Consider the following 20541-nt stretch of genomic DNA (forward strand, 5'->3'; position numbering starts at 1 on the left):
TACTAATGGATTCTTATGGGGGCACATTTACCCAAAAATATCTTCACTGTTGAGTAATTAATATCAACTACACATAAAAAATTAAATTCAGATTTCCATGAGTTTTTAAAAATTTTTTTAGAATTAAAATATTGGAACATGTTAGGATTAAAAAGAAGTATTTAAAGAGACAACTATATAAATTAAGGATTCGATGGATATATTTTTGTTGATGTTTTTACCAAGAATAATATGGAAATTTTTATAGTGCATAAAAATGGAAAAAAAAAGGAAATGATTCAGTTGCTTTAGTTGCTTCTTCAGAGCTAAAATTATAAGTAAAAGGAAGAGCATTTATTTTAATTATAATCAGAGCACAGTATGGAATATTTTTGTTCATGTCTTACTCATGGAATCTTTTAAGAAATTCTCACGTTAATTCTGGTTTCCCAAAATTTAGAAGTCAAAAGGAAAGCAAACATGGAGGATTTACCCACAAAAGTCTCAGCTTAAAAAATAATAACAGGTCTAGAGAGAACCTGACAAAGAATGTATTACTTTTTTAAAGGTATGTGCCAAAATGTAATTAAAAGTGGTAGTCAAACCCAAAGAACGGAAGACTACCGAAAATAATTATCATGTAATTAGACCACCTTTCTGTAGTTTAACTTATCCACCTGTTACTTATAGTATTTTCTTGGGAATCTCCAATCTATTGTTTCCCTTATAAAGTCCTCCCTGCTAAACTTTTGAGTGAAGTCAGGGGTCTGTGATGAGGGGAAGGGAAGTTTTCAATTTTATTTTTCCCTTTTTGAATCATTTTAATTTTCTACACGTAACTGCCTCTTTTATAATTTTTTAATAAAAGAATTGATTGTTTAAGCAAGATGATGGTAGCTTTTGTTTTCCCTTCTCTCTCTGAATATCTGCATCTAAAAGTTTTTTTAAAAGGCTAAAATATGTTGGGCACCTAGGTGGCTCAGTGGATTAAGTGTCCGACTCTCAGTTTTGTCTCTGGTCATGATCTCAGGGTCATGGGATGGAGCCCAACGTCAGACTCTGTGCTCAGCAGAGAGTCAGCTTGGGATTTTCTCTCTCCTTCTCCCTCTGCTCCTCCCCCCGCTACACATGCACTCTCCCTCTCTCTCTAAAATAAATAAATAAATTCTTAAAAGTAAAGCTAATATATGCTATACACACACAAAACTAAATGAGAAACAGAAGGTCATATATATAGTCAAACACAAAATAGAAGAAATCTTATATACATGTATGATTTTATATCTGTGGGTGTGTATGTATGTATGCATATACAATGTGTCTGGATCAACATGCATGAAAATGACAAAACAGTCATCACAAAGTTAACCTATTTTTCATACCAAAAAAGTGCCTGTAATGACATATCTTTTTTTATCCTGGGGCTCAAAATATGTCCACTTGTCTTTCATTATTGAAGTTAATATATTACTCAGATTGGAGAGACACAATAGCACTGTGAGTTAAGAAAGCAAATTTTAGAGCCTACTTCTGCCCCTTATTAGAGATGAGACTTCTGGCAAGTCACTTAGTTTCTCGGTGTTTTGGTTTCTCTTCTGTAAAGTGAAGAATATTTCCTACCTCTAGTTTTGGGTGTTGTGAGGATACCACGAGTTAATACAAGTAAAGCCCTTAGAAGAGTAAACTGCTATGCAAACATTAGCTAAGATTAGCATTCTCCCTCCAGATGTTCCCAAAGACTCCCAGGGTGGTTTGTTCAGTCCAGTTCAACCAGATTGTTATTATCTGTGGAAAGTCTGGTCAGTCAGCTAAAGAAATGCATTTTCTCAGCTTTGCTGCTATGACTATCACACGGTATCACCAACAAATACGGGCAGTCTGGGCAAAAGAAGAAAGATTCATTGATTCGATAAATATGTGCTGAGTGCCTTCTATGGGCCAAGCGTTCTCCTAAGCACTGAGAATACAACAGTGACCAAAGCCAAGCCACTACTCTGGTGGGGTTTGTATGTATTTTACTGACCTAGCTTATAGTCAAACCTCCACAATTTAGCAGTCTAAAACTGAGGTCACCAAATAAGTTGATTTCTCCCAAACTATTCTGAATTTTGAATGCTGTTGTAATGGGAAACTAAACAGTTTTCTGACAGTTCTTCCCCAAAAGGAATACCTTAAGTTGCTTTAGTATCTATTGAAAATTCATCATCTTACACAACCAAGAAAAGAATATGACACTTAACAACTGTATATTTGCGTATGTGTGCGTGAGTAAATGTAGGGTTAGCAGTATGTGTTAAGTGAAATCACACCTGCAAGCAACAAAGTCAAAGAGACTTTCATTTAATTTGTCTTTTATTTAGATTTAAACTTAAATCTTCTAATTCCAAATTTCCGCTCACAGAAAACACCTTGAGAAACAAAAACACCTCAATGCATTCAGGGATCAATGGAAAATGTTAATCAAAGTAAATATTTTGTAATCAACACTAAAATCTTAAGCCTAAGTGCAAATGTATACATATATAAGGTCCCCCCTCCCAGGAAATGTAAACATATTTCACTCTTTGTCCATGGCAGCTGTCCTTGAAAAACTGATTCTACATGCCAGTGATGTAATTTCACAGAATTCAAGAAATAATGCTGATCAACAAACCTACCAGTAAAAGTCTAGCCCGACCAAGTTGTTTTATAATTCCATCACCATAGAAAGAGGAAGAATACAGAATATTGGTGCCTAGCTATCCTTAATCAAATTTGCATTCCTTGGTAGGAAAAGATTCAGTTTTATAGGAGAAAATCCCAACCAATGGAAAAAGGGGTATCTACCTAGCAGCTAAATTGAAAATCCCTTATGAGCACAACCAGACGGAGGTTATGCACATGCTTATAGACTCTTGCAGTGTTTTCCCAAGTGAGATTACATTTCCCATTTGAAAAAGGGAGAAACACGAAACTGCATTCACCTGGAAATGGTATGCTGTGATTCGGTACATCTTACTGCCTCAAACGGGAGTTACTTCAACATGCATTTGTTTATTCCACACATCTCAAAACAAGCTTTTTTCAGAATCCATACTCAATATTTTAGAAATCATTTATGGTGATAAATACTAACAACTAGAACTCGAACTCATGCAAGGTTTACTGTTTTTGAACTTCACATTTACATGGCTATATAATATATATTCGTTTACTCAAAATATAGACTGATATACTGGTAGATATGCTATGTAGAGCAGCGTGTAAGACACATGTCAGCCTTACCCTCACGTAGTTTAAAATATTATAGGGTGGAAAGTAAATATACAAATAAATACCTAATTATAAATTCTGATGAGTACTTTGGAAATAAGGAAGAGGAAGGAGACCCACTCCAAACTGTGTGGTCAGGGAAAGTTTCTAGAAAGTTTCTAAGAAGCTTTTTGGTGAACTAGGGGACAAGAGCATGTGAAGGCTTTGCTAGGAAATTATTTGACTAATTTATGGAACTAAAAGAGCTAGAGTTGAAGCTTGGTGAGAAATGGGGAGAATAATTCCAGGAGAAAATGAAGAGAGAAGTAGGAGACATTGGATGCAGGTTCCCAAGGCCAATTGTTTTAATTAGGGGAAAGGCATTTTCAGATTTATGACATGAAATAATCACACTGGAGAGAGTTCTGAGGAGGGCAAGTATAGAAGAGGGAAGACCAATGGAAACAATGCCAGCCATGTATAAAAATGCCATGAAAATCTTGTTTTTTCTGTCAACAACTTTAGACATCTGTCTTGAATTGGTTTCTATGCAATTAGTAGAAACAAAATTCATTTTCTTTGAAAAACTTGTGAATGGTTGTCAACAATAAACAAAAACCATTGTCTATCCATATTTCAATCATGTGATGAGTTTACATGGGTTGTTATGGGATCCTAACTGACATCTGTAACACTTCCATATGGGAGATGTGTCTCATGTGAATGTCGGGGATCTTGGTTAATGGGCATGTGCTCTGTTCCAGAGGGGAATCCATTTCTCATCTCCATCTAATTTTTGTTTTATAGGAACCAGGGTTCAGTGCTGATAAATTTCTAGTTTTCCAAAATAAACTAGAAATCTCAATTTTGATGTGAAATCTCCCAATGTTTTATGTTGGTTCAATTTTTTTAAAAAACATATTTATGTTAATTTCCAGGACTTGTCAGCAATTGAGGCTTTGACCATTATAAGGTTTGTCTGGTTTGTGTGGTGAGGTGAAGAGAGATGATTTCACATATATAAGAAGAGAATTTGATTAAGCAACAAGAGAATCCACAAAGTACCTTTCTAAAACTAAACTAGTCTATGAAATCCTCAATATTTAATAGTTTTCCCAAAATAAAAAAAAATATGCCTTTCCTACAAATGAATTCTATGAAAAACTTTGGCAAGTAAGCATTCTCAAAAATGCCCACTGGACCCAATCCCTTAAAATAGAGATTAAATAATTTAGGAGACTCAAATAATCATATGTTCATTCATTCATTCATTCATTCATTCATTCATTAAACAAATGCAAGCATTCAGCATTGTGTTCGGCACTGGCACAAATAGGATACAAGATAAAATCCTTGTTGTCATAAGGCTCGCAGTCACTGGGTGGGGAGGTAAATAAACAGGTAGGTCAACACACTGCAGTGTGTTGAATGCTTTAAAGTGGGAGAGTGCAGTATGGTACTGAAATATATAGAAGGAACATATAACCCACACTTGGAACTGGGAGGTAGGGGAATGGGCTAGAGAATATTCCTTGTAGAAGTTCCTTATGGCAGAAGGATAAGTATGCATCACCTAGGTAAAGAATGAGCATGTTTAAACACCAAGTAACTGCAAAGAATAAAATGCTTTCAACAAATTATAAAATGGCAAAAAGAAATAGGCCAACTATAAGAAAGAGGAATGCAGAACATTAGTCACACACAAAAGTACTAGCTTCAAACAACAAGGCATTTGGTGAACTTTTGGAACAAGTAGCAGCACTAAGATACTCCAGATAAGTGGCCATAAGAAACAGAGATACTCTTTCCAAACCAGCACTCCAGGCGACCACACATTTTTGAGTTAAGAGAGTGCACAGTAGGCTCTTTGAAGATTCCTGAAACCAAGCATCAGCTTTTCATGCATGCTGTGTAGTAAGGAATACCCGCCTTTTCAGTGACCCCTTGTACAAAAAAAAAGCACAACATTTTCACTAGAAACAAACCATAATTTAAATCAGCATGGAACAGCCATTCGGTAATCCCCACCACCCCAAAGATACTCAGCCCTAATAAACTACCATCCATCTTTTATTGTAACTCTTGAGAACCCAGATCTTCCCCATAGGAACTGCCATAATTACTGTGACCATTTACACGCTTTTATGCAATTTCTGTCTTCAAATGTTCTAGGAAATTCTCTTCTCAGTACTTACACTTGATTTCAGAGGGAGGAAGTGGCAGAAATAAATTTAAAAGCTACTCATCCTTTGCTTATTTCTATTGGAGAGAATGATGTCAGGAAAGTCAAGATGCTGTGGGAATATGGTTAGACAAAGAATGAGGGAGAGGAGGACTAGGATGCCCACTGCAGAACCTTCTGGTGAGGCAGGGAATAAAGGAATGGCTAGCTAGATCCTGGGAAAGACAGTCCAGGGATGCAGTAAGTGGATAAATGAAGAGTAAGTCTAAATAGAGCTGTGACATACAGTTGATATATGCACAGTGATTTCGATAACTACCCAGGATGTATCCATTAAGGGTCTTTTTATTTCTAAAACCCAATTTAAGCTGGCTTACACAAAGATTATTTATTGGTTCATATAACTGAAAGGTCCAAGGAGTATGTTGGGCTTCAGATACAACAGGAGTTCAGAAGTTCAAATGATGTCATTGAAACCAGGTTTTTCTCTTGTCCCTGTCTTCTAGTTTGCTGGCTTCTGTCACTAAGCACAACATGCTGACTTTCAACAGCTTCAGGGTTACCCTGGTGGCAGCAAGGTACTGAATTTGGTGTTCAGTTTTATGCCCTCCTTTCAGTACTTTATCTTATGTTCTCATTTGACCTTTTTTTTTTTTTCTCAATTTTTGTATTGTGTGAAAATACACATTATATAAAGTTTACCATTTTGACTATTTTTAAGGGTACTAAACACATTCACAATGCTAGGCTACTGCCACCACCATCCATCTCCAGAACGCTTTTCATCTTGTAAAACTGGAACTCTCGGCCCCGTGAGTATTAACTTCCCAATCCCTCCTTTCCCCCAGCCCCTGACAACCACCCTTCTACTTTCTGTCTCCACCATTTTAACTACTCGCGTAAGTGGAATCATACAGCAGTTGTCTTCTTGTGACTGGCTGATTTCACTTAGTGTAATGTCCTCAGTGTTCATTCATATTGTAGCAAATGTCAGAATTTCATTCCTTTTAAGGCTAAATAATAACCCATTGTATGCATATACCCCATTTTGCTTATCCATTCATCCATCAGTGGGTACTTGGGCTGTTCCCACATCTTACGTCTTGTGAACAATGATGCTATGAACCTAAGTATACAATTATCTTTTCAAGACCTTGCTTTTCTTCTCTTGGATATATACTCAGAAGTGGAAATGCTGGGTCAGATCGTAATTCTTTTGTGGGTTTTTTTTTGTTGTTGTTTTTTGTCTTTTTTTTTTTTAAGATTTTATTTATTTTATTTATTTGACAGAGAGCAAGAGAGGGAATACAAGCAGTGAGAGTAGGAGAGGGAGAAGCAGGCCTCCCACTGAGCAGGGAGTCTGTGGGGCTCGAGCGCAGGGCATTGGATCATGACCTGAGCCAAAGACAGACTTTTTTTTTTTTTTTTAAAGATTTTATTTATTTATTTGACAGAGAAAGACACAGCGAGAGAGGGAACACAAATGGGGAGTGGGAGAGGGAGAAGCAGACTCCCCGCCGAGCAGGGAGCCCGATGCGGGACTCAATCCTGGGACTCCAGGATCATGACCTGAGCCGAAGGCAGTTGCTTAACCAACTGAGCCACCCAGGCGCCCCCGAAGGCAGACTCTTAACGGCTGAGCCATCCAGGCAGTTTTTTTGTTTCTGTTTCTGTTTGTTTTTGTTTTTGTTTTTGTTTTTAGGAAATGCTCTACTGTTTTCCACAGCAGCTGTACCATTTTACAATTTTACATTCCCATCAACAGAGCACAAGAGTTCCAATCCTTCTGTTTGTTTTTGATCAAAGCCATCCTAAAGGGTGTTTGTTGGTATCTCATTGCAGTTTTGATATGCACTTCCTAATGATGAGTGATGTTGAGCATCTTTTCATGTGCTTGTTGGCCATTTGTATAGCTTCCTTGAGAAACATCTACTGAAGTCCTTTGCTTATTTTTGAATCAGGTTGTTTATTTTTGTTGTTGTTGTTATTAAGTTTTAGGAGATCTCTATATATTCTCAATATTAATCCCTTACCAGTGTGATTTGCAAATATATTTCTCCCATTTTGTAGGTTGCCTTCTTACCCTGTTTATAGCATCTTTTAACGCAATTTTTAAATTTTTCATGAAGTCCAATTTGTCTATTTTTTTTTCATTTGTCATTTGTGCCTTTGGTGTGACAAGATGTTTAATTTTGATTTAAAAAGAAAGGCAAAAGACTCTTTTCCAGGATTTTCAAAAAAATTTTTCATTATCTCCCTGGCTCTGATTAGGTGCATGCAATCACTGTAACTAGACCTATACTTAGAAAGTATACAAAAAATAACAGGCACCTGGGTGGCTCAGTTGGTTAAGCAACTGCCTTCGGCTCAGGTCATGATTCTGGAGTCCCGGGATAGAGTCCCACATCGGGCTCCCTGCTCAGCAGGGAGTCTGCTTCTCCCTCTGACCCTCCCCCTCTCATGCTCTCTGTCTCCCATTCTCTCTCTCAGATAAATAAATAAAATCTTAAAAAAAAAAAGTATACAAAAAATAAGAAGCATTAGGAAGAGTAACATATCTGGGGAAATGTCTCTTAACTGCAACATTGTGGAATGGTAATGCATAATACAACCCACAAAATTTCATAAGTGTATACCAAATCTGGACTCAGTCTTTCTTTTGTACGAGCCCTATACATATTTTAGCAAAAAAGATACCCCAACAATGAAACCTTTCTCTGCAGTCACACCCTGAAACATACTCACTATGCTACATTTTGCTCAACAGATCAGTAGGCATCCAGAGGTCCTGAAATACAGGGCCCTGATTGTCTCAGTCAGTTAAGGGTCTGCCTTTGGCTCAGGTCATGATCCCAGGGTCCTGGGATCAAGCCCTGCATTGGCTCCCAGCTCAGCAGGGAGTCTGCTTCTCCCTTTTTCTTTGCCCCCACTTGTGCTCTCTCTCTCTCTCTCAAATAAAGAAATAAAATCTTTAAAAAAAAAAAAAGAGGTACTGAAATAGAACACAAACACTTAAAAATAAGTTATATTGAATACTCTTCTAGAATACTTTCTTTTCACCTCAAGAATGATGTTGTAGAACCAGAATAATTTTGGAGACCAATTAAAGAACAAATTGAAGTCAGAGAAAGAAATATATCTTAGTCTGTTCAGGCTGCTATAACAGAATACCATAGGTGGGGTGGCTTATATACAAGAGAAATCTATTTTTCACAGTTCTAGAGGCTACAAAGTCCAAGATTAAGGTGCTGGCAGATTAGGTACGTGGAGAGGCCCACTTCCTGGTTCACACATGGCCGTCTTTCTCCCTCTGTCCTCACATCGCAGAAGGTGGGGGGGGGGGGAGCTCTCTGGGGTCTCTTTTAAAAGGGCATTAATCTTGGGCACCTGGGTGGCTCAGTTGGTTAAGTGACTGCCTTCGGCTCAGGTCATGATCCTGGAGTCCCGGGATCAAGTCCCACATCGGGCTCCCTGCTCGGCGGGGGGTCTGCTTCCCCCTCTGCCCTCTTCCCTCTCGTGCTCTCTGTCTCTCATTCTCTCTCTCTCTCAAATAAATAAATAAAATCTTAGAAAGAAAGAAAGAAAGAAAGAAAGAAAGAAAGAAAGAAAGAAAGAAAGAAAGAAAGAAAGAAAGAAAGAAAATAAAAGGGCATTAATCTTATTCACAAGAGTTCCAGCTTTATGAGTTAATCACCTTACAAAGGCCCCACCTCCAAACACCATCACTTTGGGATGGGTTTCAACCAATGAATTTGGGGGGCATACAAACACTCACGCTATACTAAAATCAAAGTAAAATAGTTACACATTTTTTGTGTGAATAACAGGTAACTGAAAGAATGCACTAGTAAAACCTATTAACTCATTAAAAGTATAAAGATATCAATCAAGGAAATATAGGTTTAATAGAAACCATAGGATTTGCTTGAAAAGTATGTGCATATTATAAGAAAGGAGAAATTATGAACAACTCTAATTTGAGAGATTAGTTGATGGCAATGACTTTTGCATAATTCAGAACTAATGGGGCAAGGGATATCCATTGAAAATTAAGCCCATTAAATTTAGAGCAAACTAAAAACAAATTGTACTTACCTCAGTAAATAATAAATATGAGGAGCTCATTAGAAACTCAAAAATTGGTAAACCTGAAAATTTAAATGAGTCTGAAAATATTTTCTTTAATTATGAATTGCAGAACCATTAAGTGAAACTGGTATGAATCGAACTTGAAGGGTTTCATAGACGGTAATTATACGCTCTCTTAATTTCATGTCCACCAATATCTTGGTCATTATTTCACAAGGCAGCATATTCCATTATAGAAAAACTCTGACCATTAGAAAGTCTTTCTTTCATTTAAACTAAAGCTTCTAGTTACTTCCTACCTTAGAATCACTCAGGAGAAAAAAAAAAAGAAAGATTTATACTCAGAATTAAAACCATTGATCTCTATGTGATCCAACAAATACAGACTAGAACAGAAATATGGCCTCCTCTTTTGTTCGGGACACATACCTTCTACTTCCGCCCCAAAATAAAAATTCATTAACTCTATTGACAACTTACTCTTACTGAATTCTGTGCTGGGTATTGATTGTTTTATAGCCATCGTTCATTTTCACTTCCTTGTACGCTCTCCCTTATACTGCTGAATAATCCCCTTCCACCCCTCACCCCCCTCACCTCCAGATATCCAGCTCCTAATCCCTGGAACCTGCGAGCGTTACCTTGTCTGACAATAGGGACCTTGCAGATGTTATTAAATTAAGAATCCTGAGATGGGGAGATAATCCTGGATTATCCAGGTTGACCCGAAACGTAACCGTGCATGTCCTTAGAACAGGGAGGCAGAGGGAGAGTTGAAACACAGGAAGTCAGTGTGATGAAGGGAAACAAGAAGAGGGAAAGAAGTGGTGTGATGCAAGGCCATGAACAAAAGAATAGGGATGCTGTCCAGAGGCTGGAAAAGTCAAGGAAATGGATTTGTCCCTAGAATCTCTGGAGGGAGTATGGACCTGCCAACACCTTGATTTCCACCCCCACGAAACCCAGGCCAGACTTCTGGCCTCCAGAGCTATGAGAGAATAGTATACATTGTTTTAAACCATCAAGTGTTTGATTGTTACAACCACAGAAAACTAAAACACCCTCTCTTTGGGAGGGGGCAATCACATGAAATTTGGGACACGGAAGAGAATCCAAATCATTGTTTTCCTTCTAACAGTAATGTCCAGGTACAGAGGATTTGGCAGTGGCTCCTAGGACCTGTTCTATAGCTCAGCTTTTCATGCTGAAGGCAGCGAGACCCATTGGCAGTGGGCATCTGCAATTCCCACAAATTTCTGATTTCCTGAAATCTAGCAACAGCTTTCCATGACTTCCACCACATCCTCAGCTCTCCCAAATGATCTTAAGCTCCTGAATTTAAACGCTTCCTAAAAATGTAAAACAAAATAAACCCTACCTGGTTTGAAACACCTAGAGTGCTGTTTTCCTGACCAAACCTTGACTAATAACACCCAAGCTCTGAATGTCCTACAGCTTACTTAGAATAAACATAGAATATTTTGCTTCCAAAAATTGTACAAGGTTCTCATTTCTATAAATTAGCAGTCATAGGAAGAATTAAATGTTTTCAAAAGCAATATAAATAAATGTGCATAAAGAGAAAAGTATAACATTTAATATTTACTTACTCCCTCATTCATTCAACAAATATTTATTGAGCACCAGCTCTGTTGGAGATGCCATATACAATATTAGAGATTCAATGATGAGCAAGCTAGGTGTTATTCCTACCAACAAAGTTGATAGTAAGAGGAGAAAAGAGCAAATATATAGGCAATTGAATAGAGAATAACATTCTGTGAAAAGGTAAGTTCACGGTGCTACAGAAGAATATAACCTTAGCAGGATCAAGGAATGCTTCTTGAATGAAGTTATGCCTAAACCAAGACCAAAAGCATAATGGGAATTACTAAGGTGTTATGTAAATGGAAGAAAAAATAATCCTTCTCTCCCCCACTTGCCACATCTGCCCTTTGTCCCTCCTCTTCCATCTATGAATCCCCACAGGACTCAAGCCATCTCTGACTTCCTTCCAACACATAGAAAATTATACCGCAAGTGAAAGCAGATATTATTGACAGGCAATGAGCATATCCTCCAGTTATGAGTTTCCGAAATAAAAATCTAGAAAACAGGGCAGTCATTTGAAGGGAGAGTTTAGCAGAAAGCAGAGGACACCTCGAATGTAGAATATGGCTCCCACAGCCGCTGCTCGCTCACTCGCGCTGCCCATCTGGTGACTACTGCAGTTATTTGGATTTGATTACTGGCCAGCATAGGACTGTCAAAATTTCTGAAACCAAATATCTTTATGCAGAATTCTGCAATTTACTAGGGGTCTCTTGTTTGGATTGAGTGTTTCACACACCTATTTTACTTACCAGGTCTCTCAAAGCATTTACTCATGAATCCTACTTCCAAAAAAAAAAAAAAAAAGCATGTAGATTTAAGTCAGTCAAACCTGAGTTTAGAGCTCAGTTCAGCACTTACTACATGTGTAATCTGGGGCAAACTACTTAAATTACCTAGTCTTTATTATTCTGTAAAATGAATATAATGATATCTAACCTTGCTTAGAAATAATGCCTGTGAGATGCCCAGCTCAATGGCTGACTTGCTCTTCCTGCCCTTCCTCCCTTCCTCCCTTCCTTCCTTCTTTCTTTTAAGATAGTGTAGCATGTAATTATATTGCAATAATTATGTGCCAGCATCTAAGATATAAATTAAAACATTTTTTCCAGCTTGAATATGAGCTTACAATCAGCAAAGTCTCAAGACTTTAGATTTGAAACAATTTGTCAAACGGATCAAATAAGTGGGGACACTCAGGCCCCGACTTGCCCTTCTTCCACCCTCAGAGGAATGTCTTCTCAGTTAACATGGTCCTCTTTTTTGAATTATTAATGCCAACAGGAAAAAATTCTTCCTAGTTAGATCAGTAAATCCAATTTTCTATTGCCCACTTCAAGCATTAAGTCAAGCTCCAAATAATGATAGCATTATATCAAAGTAATGGACAAAATAGTCTATATCATGCAAAATTAAAATGTGCATTAATTTCCAAAGAAAAAAATATTTTCAGTGGTATTAGTTCTTTCATTCTTATTGCCTACTGGGAATGAAGAGAATTGCTCTCAAATCATGTGATGGATTGGTCCCAGAACAAGCAGTAAGAACTAATTCACCAATTAAGTTTTAAAAAATCCAAGGAACTGAGCACATGTCTAATAAAAAGAACATGGATCCCTGAAGGGAAGAAGAAGAAAGAGAAGGAGGAAGAGGAGGAGGAAGAGCAGGATCGAGAAGGCACTGGATCACAAAAAGAAGGCTATGTGGTCTAATGAATGAAACATTGCACTGAGTATAGGAGGAAGTGTTCTCCATTGCCACGTGACATTGAAGGGGACATGTGCTGCTCATGTTCCAGGGTCTGAAAAGGAGAATGGGATATAAGTGACTCATCAAGAACTACTTCAGCATACTCTGATATTTTGTTATGCTATAAAAATGGCGTAATCTGCATTTTCTTAATCTACTTTGTTTTAGGAGGATTTATCATTATTACTCACAGAGTATGAGAACCCAGCAGGCAAGAGCTACCTCTTTTCCAATTTAGTGCCCTGACAGTTTTCCTAGAAAAATGTTTTAAACAAAGCATACGTATGTCACATGGAATAGAATCAAAAGCCAGAGACAACTGCATGACTCTTAGCACGTCATTAAACGATATAAGGTTTTGCCAATTGTCCATATATTTGGACAATTATTTGGACAATATATTTGTCCAGGAAATTTTTTTAAGGTTGGAAGATATTTATTTTCTTTAAACAAGGTCATAAGTAACAAGAAACAGAGTAGGTCCCATAATCCAGACTGTGCAGGAGATCAGGGATGGGCAGTTGTTTCCTGGAAGGTTGGAGGGGGCCGCACATCACCTAAGACAGTCACAGAAAATATGGGCTTCAGGAGACTGCCCTTGCACATGGCATATAAGGGCAGCAGGGGAGGGGAGGGCACAGTGCTGTGATGAGGGAGGAGGGCCGTACTGTTGTTATGAAGAGTGAAATGGAAACCATAAATGGCAAACAACATAATGAACGTGAAATATAAACACTACAGCTATTCAGTATTAGGATCATTTCCTCCAATGTTAGGCTGGGGAAATCAGCAACCTGTTGGATTCCTTAGAAGCAACTATCCTACTCAAGTTACCATGAGATATTCATTTCCCAAAGTCAACTCACAAGCCAGGAAAGAACCATTAACATCTTTCTCTCCACATTAGTATCATTCAGTATTTCAGATTCAGGAAAGGAGGTATATGCACCAGGTTTCAGACAGATTTGACACTTCTGGCTACCAAAAGATAGAAACTCTTTTTAAGATACATGAGAACATAGCTATAGCTGGGAGTGGGGGTTGTTTGGTTGTTCCAGTTTGGTTTAGTTTTTTATGTGACTGTCTCCTTCACTCTAGCAAGAATTCCTCGAAAGTAGCGGCTTTGCTACCTAGGCCTCTGATTTTGCAGCTCTGAACATGGTCCCTGACATATAGAAGAGATTCAATATAGGTGAGATGGAGGGATGGGTAGGAAGATGAATGGATAAGCAAATATTCATGGATGAGTTGTGGCAATGACAGGTACTTAGAAATATCCTTTAATTAAGAGAAATGACTTACATTCTTAGGTTCCCAGACAAACTTTCTTTCTTGAAGCATGGAAATGCCTAAGAGATTTTCCTTATTGGAAGATGGAGAAATTTCTGCTCTCCAGACAAAGCTACAGAATACCTTCGAGCCAGAGTATTAACCTAAATACCAGAACCCTGAAGCACTGAAATGAAGGGACTAGAATATAGTGAGTGTGTAGAATCTGTGAAAATGAACTAAAAAATAGCAGCGCTGTTTTATCAAGGTTAAGTGCAAAGTAATTCAATTACAAATCTGAAGTATAAATAGAAACATTAAGACCTCTGACTTGGGGCCCCTCCCTTCACCAAGAGCCTTCAAGTCCTTTTCCCTCCCATGAGAAAAGCAGGGTGGTTAGGTTTAGTAATTGTCCTTATGTGGAAAATACCTGGTTTAGGTTTCCTACCCTAAAAGATTTAGTCTCATTTCAGCTTGGAAAAATCCTTCCTAGAAAAATAAACAGGAAACTAAATGCTCAATGTCTCTTGTGAAAAGAGAAAATATATAAATACATTTGCTCTTTAACTCTGATTAATTGAAAGGGGAATAACAGAAAACTTTACGTTCTTAAAGCAAAAATCACCAAATTTCACTAAAGGGGAGACTGTTAGGGTCTTCACACACACATTTAAGTATTCACTGTCACATGATCACTACCCCTAACCACACGGCATGTGTCACTTAGATCCATCTTGCTTAACCTTGCCAACTAATTATGGTTACACACCAGAGACAATGAAGGAAGGAAATTATTCTAAAGAGCTTATCAAAATATAAAAGCCACATGTCATTAAAAATGCAAAATTAACACACAAATAGCTATTCTTAGAGTCGGAAAAAAAAAATTGTTCTAAAGATAGTCATTTGCTTCACATTTCAAAGAAATATTACCGTGACCATAGGAATGTCAGTAAAGGGATGTCTGTGACTGTAACACAAAGCAAACCATGCTTTTCTTAGGTGTAATGAATTATGGATTAATCTGTAAGATAACTATTTGAATGGATTTATTTCTTATCAACGAAAGTGGTTTTTCTTCCTTTAGAATCCTGCCATTCCATTCTGAAACTTTTTCAGGAACTCATTGTTGTTTGGGTTTTTACTTGCTTGTTACAGAGACACATTCTTAAGAATTATTTTCTCTTAATAGTGAGCATAATCACTTTTCCTTTTATTCCAATGGTTGAAATATGTTCTCCTGTTGGTAAATGTGGCTCAGGAAAATGACTGACCTTTTCAAAAGAAATTTATAATTTTAGAAATGTAAAACTTAACATTCTTTAGTAATCCAATATTAAAATACATTTAGGTTGATCTATAAAATGCTCTGATTTCAACTATTCTTTTTTGAGTGTGCAATAGAGAAACATTAACAATGCGTGTGGTTTAGAAAAATTCATTTATATAGCTGTTTGCCATGTCATGATGTATTTTAAACAAAAGAGGTACAGACAAAGGTATTGATTTTAGGGACTTAACTAAATAAACAGTATGTAAATTGGGTCTTTTTCTATAAAATTAGATCAGGACACACATATTACACTGCCTTTTTCTATAAGAATGACAGCTATTGAATTTGGCAGACATTGGAATTTGGTTAAAGAGTTACAGACCTTTGATCTTTGGATTACAATTAAATGAAACCATTGTAAAAGGACAGTGGTGGGCCAGCCAATTCCTCAAGCACACCATAGCAGCCAGGAGGCGTTACAGCTTAGTGCTGTCAAGAAATCGACTGCATTCGGCTCTAAGTCCCATGCCTGCTGGTAGATGGTGAGGATGGTGATGATATCCTCATTAGAATACACAGTAACACCTTGAGAACACAAGTCGGTGTTTTTCCTCCCCTTTAGTTTCGACCGTATACCCATGCTGATCTATTATACTTCCAAGTAATGATATAATACCCTGGGCTGGGAGGGGTGGGGGCAGTTGCCTCATTTATATATATTTTTCTTAAGACTCTACATGGGGTTATTTTTAGAGCCAGTAGAGAGAAACACAGAATCTCGGGTTCGAATTCATTGGAGTTTTAAGAAAAACGAATGGAGGGAAGGAACTTAAGGTTAACGTTGCTCATTACTTCCTCATTTGTAGGAATGTTTGTTTTGTTCTGTTTTTTTTCCTTCTTTCTTTTCTTTTCTTCTCTCTCTCTCTCTCTTTTTAATAACACTTTCCTAATCAACCTGGCTGTTAATAAATTAACTTTCACAGTCATCCCCACAGGAGTCATTCCCTTCAAGTCTTTGCTTTTTTTTTTTTTATCTTTTTTTTATTGTTTATTTTTTTTAATTTTTTTTATTCTTATGTTAATCCCCATACATTACATCATTAGTTTTAGATGTAGTGTTCCATGATTCATTGTTTGTGCATAACACCCAGTGCTCCATGCAGAATGTGCCCTCCTCAATACCCATCACCAGGCTAACCCATCCTCCCACCCCCCTCGCCTCTAGAACCCTCAGTTTGTTTTTCAGAGTCCATCATCTCTCATGGTTCATCTACCGCTCCGATTTGCCCCCCTTCATTCTTCCCCTCCTGCTCCTTCTTCTTCTTCTTTTTTTTTTTTTTCTTAACATATATTGCATTATTTGTTTCAGAGGTACAGATCTGAGATTCAACAGTCTTACACAATTCACAGCACTTACCAGAGCACATACCCTCCCCAGGGTCTATTACCCAGTTACCCCCTCCCTCCTACCCCACCCCCCACTCCACCACCATTTTTAAAAAGAGATTTACTGATAACCTTTTGGATAAGAGGAATGCTCCGTCCCCAAGTTCCTTATTAATCCACACTCTTCTTCTATAATTATTCCTAATTCTAGCAAGAAGTGCCCTAATAAATGGACAATAAACAGTGACTTGGCAAGTTTTCTTCATCTAAAATTATATATTCATAGCAACAAATAGGCAGGTTAGCTCTCTCTTAGGTCTTTTTATCCAGCCCACCAGATCTGTGTTCTTTTTTTTTTTTTTAAACCTTCTTTGTTATGTCATTCTGCAGACAGAGCTCAGGCTGTTTCCTGTCACCCACTGGAGCAAACTGCTCAACAGAAAGCACAGTTGGACAGCCCTTAATTAGTGCTACTTGGGATAGTCAGTGTGTGAGCTTGTGTCCGCATCTCACTTAAACAGGAATAGAGCAGTGAGCATCAGCTGACAGTTTGAGACGCAAGACACCGGGTCCACTTCCACCTACAGTCATACATTGCATGCTGCACGCCTGTGAATGGTAGGAAAAATGTTGGAAATAATGTTCTGTATGTAAATTGGAGTCAAATTATTCCATCACATCTTACAGGGTATTTATTTCTTTAAGTGATCCGGTCCATGTTCTCCATCAAAAGCGAATGTGCAAAAAGAAATAAGATAAATTTCGAACTCACTTGCTGGCAACAAGTTCCTAAAAATTAACCAGACAGACCTGCCACAATTTTTTAATATTAAAAAAACACAAAGACTAACACTTTATAATTAGTTAACTGGAGCAATGGAATGCAATTAACTTAAAATCGACTGAACAATAGCCTTGGGATTAGCATTTTATTTTGCATTGGTATCAAACGTGCTAAAATGATCATTGATAATTACGATATCATCTATGTAACTTAAATAGAAATCAAATTGAATCCGGGTAGACTAGGTAACTTCTTAGCCAAAATCTGGGCTTTATCAACTTAAACTTTTCACATCGGTGAACATAAAGAAAGATTTACAGCTTGACAAATCTCTCGCGGGATAAAAACCCGAACACAGAACTCTACCATCTGCTTGCACCCCTCAAGTTCAGATGACTGGCTATTCTGATATTTTATTACAGTTTCATCTCAACGGCCAAACCCAAAATTTGATACAGAATTTGGTTCAGTTCTGTGATGGTGGGGTTTTCTTTGTTGTAGAACAGACACTGTTTAGTCTGGGTGAAAAATGAGATCAATATATTCTAAACCTGTAACTTATTATAAACATAACCTCCCCCAAAAGTGTTTTAAATTAATATTTTTCTAGTGGCTAATAGAGTCCCTTTAGGTTAAACGTGAAAGGAGTCTACCATGCATGTTTTCAGAGGGTAAACAGCCAACACTTCCCTTTTTTTTTTTTAAATCTCTCTGGAAGGTAGCTATTGTACTTTATACAGTAGACATTTTTAGAAACTGTTTTTGCTTTTTGTTGTTGCAGTTCAGAGGTGGGGTGGCGTTTCGGGGCTGCTGGCAACACAGCCTTCTTTATAAGGATGAATGAAGATGAAAAGCAAGACAAATAGAAGCGAATGAGACACTGCTTTATGTGATTCATGATAGCTTGCCGTAAGCCTGTTAGCCTCTGCCTGGCTCTCCTCCCTGAGAAAATAATGGATAGTTACAATGTGTATAGTGACACTGTCAAACCATCAGGAATTGCTGATTATAGTGCTAAATATTGATCTCTGCTTCACATGTGTCAAAATTCTTTCTTCCCTTAATTAGAACTTCCCTAAGCACCATACAAGAACAAACTGAATATATCAGATCTCTGTGAAAGGGAGGGTGATACGAGCATATAATCGTGACCTCTTGTCTCCTCCTTTTCTCTTGAGTTCCGAGATGCCTTCGGCTGTCTCTCCTGCCCTTCCCAGCCCATGTGATCATCATGCTCATTTTTCCCAATCTAACCATAGGAAGATTTCTCCTCGCCTCTGCTTTTCATCATTCTGAACCACTGGGGTAGTAGTCAGATGGCAGGGAGACTTAAAGTGCCAGAAGGTGCCTTTTTCTATTTGTTTGTTTCATGGTACACCGCACCAGGCAATGACCTGCGGCAACAATGTCATACAAAACGGAGACAGGTTCACCCAATCAAAGGGAGCTTTAAAATTAATACAGACCCTTCATTTCTTCATGTGAGATCTGGGAAGGGCAATTTCAGGGTGCCATAGTCTTCCTGATTATCAGTCACATTCACTTCAAAAATATGTTTAAGAAACTTTTGTTATGGAAATAATCCCTTTTTAGCTCCAAAGTCCGCCATCAACTGAAGCAGGGTGAAGCTCCCTACTAATTTGATATTACTATTCAATCAACTTCCATATTCTGTACTCCAGCAGTAATGCAATATAATGAAAGGTGGTGATATATGGTTTCAATTTGCACCGCAAACTGAACACTTAACTCATTTATCTTAGTTTACCTGTAATATATTGTTATTTTTTAATCATGACACCATGGTGCATTTGCCTTTGGTTTGATGCGCTTGATAAAATCAATATTTCATTAAAAGATTTTCAAAAATTGTTTGTTTCAAACGCAGAGCCAAACCGGTTCGGCAGCCGGTTTCTTAGAAGCGAGGTCCGGCCTGACTCTGCGAGCATCACAAACGCCTCGTAAATACCTGGTGTAGAGGATCTTCGTCCGCAATCGCCTCCCTGGTAAATTGGCAAGGTCCTCACTCACCATATGGGCTTTCGAGGGGCAATAAATAGCAAATTCCGTTTTTGACCTTTTCGTGATAAACCTAGAAGAGGATGATGAAGGGAAGATTTTTAAGCCTCCCCATTTTTTTCTAAACAATTCCGACAGGAATCTCTGTCCCGTACAGAGAAACCTCCCAGAGTCCCGTAAGAATGCACGTCCCCTCCCATCGCTGCCCAGGTCACCTGGCTACATCTCACCGCAGGTGCTCTGCGTCACTGGTAGTGATCAGGTTAGCAAAGTGCAGGGAACTAAACTTTAAATTGGGCTGAAGAGCCTCAGACTGCAATGGAGAGGTGCCAGCATTTCAAATATGCTGGTGCCCAATGATGACACTGAATGCTTGTTTGAATGTGGCATGATTTGGAAGTAGAGCTACTTACATGAGACATGTTAACTAATGGCAACCGTGGACTTTTTCTCCCTTGGCTTAGGGATGTGGGAAGAAAAATGATCATTGGGCTGGGCTGTCTGGTTAAAACACACATTACCCATTTTCTTGAAGCTATTCAGCTCACAGAAGTCACACTTTTGCCTGTTTTCCCCTCCATGTTACACATAAAATATAAATTTATCACTATAAATCAATATCCAGCTATCTTCACAGCCTGCTTTTATGCCCTTTGGAGATAAATGTAGAATATGACAACTGAAGCCAATATAACATCTCTGAATAGATATTTGGCTATTATATAAATACAAGGAACGTGGTGAAGTATAAGCTTATATTTGTAGATTTAAACAAGTTTGTCCTGTAAGATCAAGAAAGTAGAAAATGGTCATGGATAAAAGTACATATATTCATTGAATTGTGTTCCTTCTACTGGAAGGTGACAACAATTTTGTAAATACCGAAGACTGAGGAGTCCGTTGACAAGTCCATATAGAGCCCTCCATCAGAAACAATCACGGGTTGAAATGACTAAATCGCCTTCTCCT

General features: G+C 37.9%; 1 pseudogene; it reads right to left on the reverse strand.

Annotated features, from left to right (window-relative positions):
• The window catches only part of LOC123839124 (proteasome subunit alpha type-2-like), a 35185-nt pseudogene extending 15598 nt beyond the window's left edge, over positions 1-19587 (reverse strand).
• Positions 19588-20541: the final 954 nt, after the last annotated feature.

The sequence above is a fragment of the Mirounga angustirostris genome, unplaced genomic scaffold (assembly GCF_029215605.1).
Source record: "Mirounga angustirostris isolate CCGP_5_RB_7025 unplaced genomic scaffold, mMirAng1.0.hap1 SCAF_3, whole genome shotgun sequence".
NCBI classification, from domain to species: Eukaryota; Metazoa; Chordata; class Mammalia; order Carnivora; family Phocidae; genus Mirounga; species Mirounga angustirostris.